This window comes from Euprymna scolopes, chromosome 7 (assembly GCF_053919585.1).
Source record: "Euprymna scolopes isolate OS-2025 chromosome 7, ASM5391958v1, whole genome shotgun sequence".
NCBI classification, from domain to species: Eukaryota; Metazoa; Mollusca; class Cephalopoda; order Sepiida; family Sepiolidae; genus Euprymna; species Euprymna scolopes.
The window spans coordinates 15,683,663-15,691,405 of NC_136488.1; positions in this window are offsets into that span (position 1 = coordinate 15,683,663).

The following is a 7,743-nucleotide window of genomic DNA, read 5'->3' on the forward strand; positions in this document are numbered from 1 at the left end:
AGATGGTCGCAACACGATCGATCTCATTAACATTTGATTTTTAGGCACCTCCAAAATTCACCATAGAATTACCCTCCCCCCCATATATGTAAAACGATGTAACTTTATTATAAATTAATATTATCAATATAACTTTTGTACCATTTAAAAAAAAAAAAGGCAAAATAAACTAGTAATGATTTTTAAAAATATTTTCATTGTACAAGAATAATGAAATTGTGAGACAAAAATCTTGTTTACATAATTGACGTTTTAAAATAACGTTCCCATGTAGTAGACATTCCGAATGTGAAAACATACCCGTATTTAATAAATCTAGCAAAAATCAACTAATGGTCAGATTTTCGTGAAATTTTCGATACTTATCCATTTTAGAATGAAGTTACATATAAAATGCAGTTTTCGTAAAATATATGAAGGGAAATATTTTTTTAGTGCGTGTCCCCCCCCCCTCCATAATTATTTTTTCGAAATTTGAACAAAATATATTTAAATCTATCGAAATAAGTAAAAAATATTTATTTAAAAAAAATTTAAATACACATATTGATCAAAAACTTACATTAAAGTTGCAATTAAAAAAATTGCTATAAATTTAATATTATTATGGTTTTTATTTAAATAGCGTTTTTTCTAATTAATATATATTATAATCAGTTGAATTGCCAAGAAAAAGAAGCTTCCTAAAAATTAATTTTTAAAAGATTAAAACGATTTCAATTCCATTATTTCAAAATGTTCCGTTCTAACATAGATTTTTAATTAATTGCTGTTTAAATTTCTTTTTAAATATCAAGTTTTGACTCTTGCCAGCTATTTTATCGCCAAATTAAAACTGATTAAAAAATATTATTGCACAAATATTAGACATTTTATATACCCCCCCTCATATTTTGTCTCTTTTAACCAAACAAAAGTATGGAAGCCGATGTTTACCCAAATAAACACTCGTTAAGCCATATTTCATATTTAATATACAAATTTTTATAATATTATTAATTGTTAAACTGTAAATCTTAAAACCTAACAAAATTATAACAAAGATTAATTATTAATTGCAGTTTGAAGAAGATAAACAAAGGTTTAAAAAATTCATTAAGTCGCTTCTGCTTTTTCATAGTTCGTATAGTTAACACAAGTCGGACGTCACGGAATCATTTTTTTTTCACATTGTTTTCGCAGTCCCTATTGATTTTCCTCTGTAAAAAAAAAAAAAAAAAACTACTTGATGAAATTAAGTGATTGTTTCTTGTTTTTTTTTTTTTTAAAATGAAGGCTTTATTCCATAACAAGTACATATAATGTAAATTTTTCAATGTTTGCAAAAACAATTATGTTTATTTTATAACACTGTATTTTTTTTTTTTTTTTTTTTTTTTTTTACTAAGAAAATCAATGAAATAATTTTATTTTTCATGGGAGTGCTTCTTCGTTGTTAGAGCGAAAATCGAAATATTGAATTTCAAATAAAACCAGCGGTATCTACTTAATTGTCATGTCTCAATAATGAATGTATCCAAAAATTACAAAAATAAGGTAAAAAATCATTAATATTAGTTTTCAAAGAAAATTAACGAAAATTGAAAATTTTGCTAAAAAAGATAAACAGAACAGTTCGTATCATAACTGGGGAGGTAATGATTTTCTGAAAACTGAAAACCTTGGACCAATTCTGAATCATGGATTATTTCCCTTGTTTTGTCCCAAACAAATATGGCGAACATTTTTTTTTTTTTTTTTTTCGATAAAGCTTGAACATTCTTGTTTTATTTAATAATAATGCAGTCATATTTAACTAATTGTGACATGACAAGTAGATAACATTGCTTTTAGTTAGAATTAATATAAAAAGTAAATAGATACCATTGTTTTTTTTTTCTAATGAAAATTATTTTTTTTTTTCTTGGATTTCATTCTTATAATGAAGAAGCACATTCACGGGAAAGGTTATAAGTTTTTATGCTTATCCAGTTTAGTAGATATTGAAAAAGCGAAATTAAAGAAAAATCTCAATGATGTATGTGCTCGTTATGGAATGAAGTTTTCATAAAAAAAATCATTTAATTTGATCAAGTAGTTTTTTTTTTTTTTTTTTTTTTTTTTTTTACAGAGGAAAATCAATTTTTAGTCAGATCCCTTTTGTCACAGACATAGTGGCAAAGTTAACTACGAAGAGGGTGGGGCCAGGGGAGATAAATCCATGTACCAAAACCCACAGTTTTGAATAATTTTAGGTATTCCCTTTTTCTTTGTTTTCGATTTTTCAAGAATGTTATTTTTTTTTATTGGGGAGGGGGTGAGGTGAGGAATCTCCAATAGAGAGGGAGGAAATTCCAATCTGCCTTTTTTTTGCTCTTATTCATAAATGAAAATTTTTTGTTCTAATTCATGTTCTCTGTGAATACTAAGCTGAGGCGTTTGAACAAAGCTTTTCAGGCAGTGTATCATTAGCCATGGCAATCTCTGGTTGAGAAGGTTTCTTGTTATTAAAGGAAATAAGCTTAGTCTTGGCAGCATTGAATGTTACCATTCATTTATGTCCATATTTCACTACAGACTGAAGATCTTCCTCTAAGGTTTCCACTATTGCCTTGGATATGTATTCATTCGTTTTCCTCTCATGTCTGTTACAGAGCATTGTATCATCAGTAAATCTACTAATCTCAGAGGCAATTTTATCAGGGTTATCATTTATGAATAAGAGGAATAATAATGGTCCAAGGATCAACCTGAGACACATATCATGTTGATTTGATGTATGACCATCGAGGATAGCTTGAATTTTCCTTTTATTGAAGAAGGATTTGATTATATTAAGTATTCCTCCAGTATTACTGTATGATTTTATTTTGATGAGAAGACCATCATTCCATACCTGCCAAAGGCCTTAGATATGTCTAGTGCTACTGCTCTAGCCTCTGTTCCCTTATCTAGTACAAGGTATATGCGTTCAGAGATTACAGTTAAGATATCTGAAGTAGAACGGGCTTGCCTAAATCCATACTGTTGAGCAGAAAGAAATTTATTATCTCTAAAGTGGTGGACTAATTAATCTGGGTGGCAGGTTAGGAATGTTATTGTTTGTGTCAGGATATAGAAAAATTATGTGTGATGCTACTAGCTGTGCCTGTAACTAGAGAAACTAAGCCAATTACTGTGGTGGACATTTAAGTCACCAAATACATGTAATGGGATGCTAGTATCTAGGGAGAGAGTTGCATTTATGCAATCAGAGACTTGATTGATCAGGGTACAGTTCTGGGTCTAGAAAGGACGGTAGAGAAAATATAACTAACACTATGTTGTAAAGTTAGCCTAAAGCACATGAAGGTCTGGTGATCTGACTAATTTGAATTTCCTAGGCAGCGTGAGGGTATTATGAATATAGCCTCCAAATCCTTATGGCAAAGTGAAGGATAAGCAGACATGTTAAAGTAGTTGGAGAGGATGCAGGAGTGTAGGTTAATTTTACTTAGTGTTAAGATATCCTGGGAGTTTGCTTAGAGAAATGCTTCTACATCGTCTAAGTTCTAAGCCTATGGATATTTTTGAATCCAAGCCTCAAAGGAGGGGGTGAATTGGTGTTTTTGTGTGTATCTGGTTTGATCGTTTTTCTTGATTGAGCTGTCATTTCATTTAATAGTTTCAATTTTAAAGTGAGAGGTGCTGGACAAAGTGGATGAGTATAGCCCCCAACGGCAACACATCAAAGTCTGTAAATGACAAAGTTCTCTCTGATTCTCTCTCCTCTGATCTCGAGCGCGTGGTTCAGTGGGGGAAGATGTGGCTGGTTACCTTTAATGCATCCCAAAACCAAACTCCTATCCTTACATCATCAACGCTCTGATCCCCATCTGGCATCAATTGTGATGGATGGCTCTCGTCTGGGTGAGGCCCCGTGTTTTGACAAGCTTCTGGGTTTGATCTTTACTCCTGATCTGAAATGGAACACTTACATCAAGTCTGTTGCCAAGGTCGCTGGAAAGATGGTGGGATCCTTCTACCGCTCCAGAAGATATCTCACTACTGATGCAATTCTCTATCTATATAAAAGCCAAGTACGTCCAAGGATGGAATACTGTTGCCATATCTGGGCAGGAGCTGCTAAAAACGGCCTATCCTGCCTTGACAGAGTACAAAATAGACTTTGTGGCTTAGTGGGGGATGCCCTTTTCTCTACCCTGCAACCTCTCTCCCACAGAAGAGACGTTGCGAGCCTATCCTTGTTTTATCGTTATTTCCATGGCAGGTGCTCGTCTGAACTCCAATCTCTGGTCCCCCCTTGCCAATCTTTCACGAAAAACACCCGTCTAGCTGAATCCACTGTGAAAAATTTCCCCCACTCTATATCTGTGCCTAAATCAAAACGCAGATTCCATGAACAAAGCTTCTTTCTTAGAACTGCGCGCCTGTGGAACTCTGTTCCGTCTGCCTGCTTCCCACCGGACTACAACTTGGATGTCTTCAAGTCCAACGTTAACAAATTCCTAATGAACTGCCCCCTTAAGTAAACACTTCATCAAATCTCCACACTAACGTAATGTACTTGCAATAACCCTTATCCCTGAGTGGCTTCCGGGCCTTGATAAGTGGTGATCATTGTGTAAAAAAAAAAATATGCAACGTAAGTAGACCATCAGCTGACTCCTTGTCCACAGGAATGTGGCCTCTGGAATGCCCACCAGAAATGAGTGGAAAGTTTCTTTCCATGTTTGACATGGCACTACAAGCATGACGATATTATACAACTGATGATAGAGCAGCTGCTCTAAGCGCTACCAAAAAGTTAGGCCTCCTGTATTATCAGTCGGAATACAGCACTCAAACTGCCAAACTGGTATCCTCAAACCTGTCAGACAATAGTGCCCCAATCCAATTATGTGAGCATACATGTTGAACAAACACCCCCAAAATGGCTGATTTTAGGAGAAGGGAATTAGGTAGAAGTGGGGGATGATATTCATTGCCTTAGTTAGGAAACAAAGTGAACACAGCATCTCTACTTAGCCCCTGTGATCGCACCTCTGCTCCTGACAAAGAAGAGTAATTTGTTTGATTCATCAACTCTAGGGAGGTTGTTGACTAGGATCGAGGAGGTCTGCTTCTCCTGTTAGTTTGGTGCCAAGACATATGAGGTCAGTGGCATAGGTTTACCATCAGTTTTCTTTATCCTGGATGGATGATCTGATGAAATCTACAGGTCTATCAGCATCGATAGGGGTAGCCCCCACATTTGGGTTCAAAGTCAGGTATTTCTACATCCCCGCATGGGTAGTTAGAATTAATTGAGTTAGTACTAAAGATAATTAGTATCTGCTATAAAGTAGGAAGAGTGTGAGTACAAGCATGGAGTTTGAATATTAGATTAGTATCTATTAGATTTAAACGAGGAATAGATATGGTTTATGGATTAATAAATACATTAGTATAAAGAGTTATGGTGCAATTAAAAATGAACTTAGAACTTAAGATTTTGTTTTTCATGCAACCCCCCCCCCACCAAAAACAAAAAACAAAACAAAAAACAACAAAACATTTAGCCTATCTAAGGGAAAGGAAGGTATGAAGTCTAATTTAAGGTTTTAATCTATGGCAAATAATTATATATTTCATATAAATGTAACATAGAGTATAGGTATAAATTATAGATAATACATGTCTACTCAGTATAGATAATAACTATAGATGTTAAGTATCCAATTTTAAGTTTAGCCTTCTAAAGTTAAAGACAAGATAAGATAAGCCCTCTCCCACAATATGTATGAGGTACAAAGTAGGTAATTATATCGTATCATGAGGAGCAGAGCAATTGGTTTTTGTCCATTTGGAACAGAAGAGATGATCTAAATTATGGTTACAAGAATACAATATTAGTATACATTATGATATACAGAAATTAGAGTAAGATTTAGATGTATAATGATTTATCATAATGTGTATCATGCAAAACAGACACAGGCAGTCATCTTGGAGATAAAGTAACTATCCTTTTCAGCTCTACATCAAGAAAAGAATTTTTCCAATTTTATGGATGAGGTATTTTAGTATCAGACATGAAGAACTATATGAATAGCATAGGCTTTGTGTTTAGGAACACATTTAATCAAAGAAGAATGATAATTTAAAAGCTTTAAAAGAGGAAATAAAATGTTATCAGGAAATTAAGAGCAAAAAAAAAAACAAAAACAAAAAAAAATACAACAACGTTCAAATGCGTTTTTAGCACCAAGTTTTTTCTTTTCTTAAATCAACTAAATTATTTTTACTTTTTTTTCTCGGATATTTTCCCTCTTGAAGAGTCACCATTAAGCTTGATTATTTATCAAAAACCGCCAGTCGTGTATAGTATGATTGTCTGGGGGTGGTTCTCAGTCATATTTTAAGATTAGAGTAAGCTTATTTTTTTTTTAATTAGCAACCACATAAAAGTCGACTGCCATGTTTGATTTAGGAATTTGACAAAGTAAAAGTTACAAAACAAATTTTGAAATAACAAAATTTACAAACCGTTTCAAAACTTTTAAACTATACAAATCCATACAAAATCAAATTTTCTATCGTTTGATAACAGTTACTTGTCTTTCCTCACCTTTTTTTCTTAACTACTGTACAATTATCCATGGATTATACTTATAAAAATTTAGGGGGCCCTCGGATCCATTATTGAGAAAAAAAAAATTCATACATTTTAAAATATTCTAAAATGACTATTACAATTTTTAAGATTTTCATTTTATTTAATGAAGGAAAAAATTTTCTTTTCATAAAGAAAATTTTTATAAAAATTCCATCCTCATAATCTAAACTGAATGTTATATTTTATTTGAGGTTGTTTTTCTTTTACATATAATAAAATGAAACTATTCAAACACAAATTACAGAAAGAGGGAAGCTTACCTGGCCCTCGGCCAGGTTTAAAAGCAGCATTTAAAGCATGGAGCTTACCTGACCCCCCGCCAGATTTAAAAGCAACGTTCATTTCTGCACATGCGTGGCGACTCCTATGATTCTTAAGTTAATTACCAATTTATTGAATTTACTATCCTCTTTGGCCTAATGGTTAGCAAGGAAAACTAATTACCCTACGTTTTTGAGTTCGATGCCACCTCTCTATCTTATTTTTTTTATTTTTTTGTTTTATCCTTGTGCCAATATCCACCACCCAGGCAAAAGTTAATTACCAACTCATTGAATTCACCAACCTCTTTGGCCTAATGGTTAGCATGAAAAACTAATTACCTACCACTCTCTCTCTTTTTTATTTTAACCACGTGGAAGCCATTCTTAACATCGCTTCGTCCTTGTGCCAATACCCTCCATCTGGGCAATGCTAGGTACCCCTCGCTAGTAATAAATAAATGATCACTCTCTTTCCAATATGATATCGTTTGGACGACATGTAGTCATTTTCTCGTTTTAGATAAATATTTTTTTAGATGAAGAGGTTTGTTACCATCCAGACTTAGGGTTACGGGAGTTTTTTTTTTGTACTCACCAAGTTTTTCAGAATACTTTTTAGAATTTATGGAACTTTGCCATTTATTATAAATTAATCATGCACCTGATTTTAACCCCCCCCTCTCTTTTTTTTTTTTTTTTTTTTTTTTGGCGTGTGTGAGGGCTCTCAAACTAGGACCTCATTGCATATGCGTTCAATATTGGTATCTAATGTATAGATAATGAAGGAATCCAAAGAATTGTTGTCGTTTCTGCAGAAAATGTCTCTGACAATGAAAGGGCAAC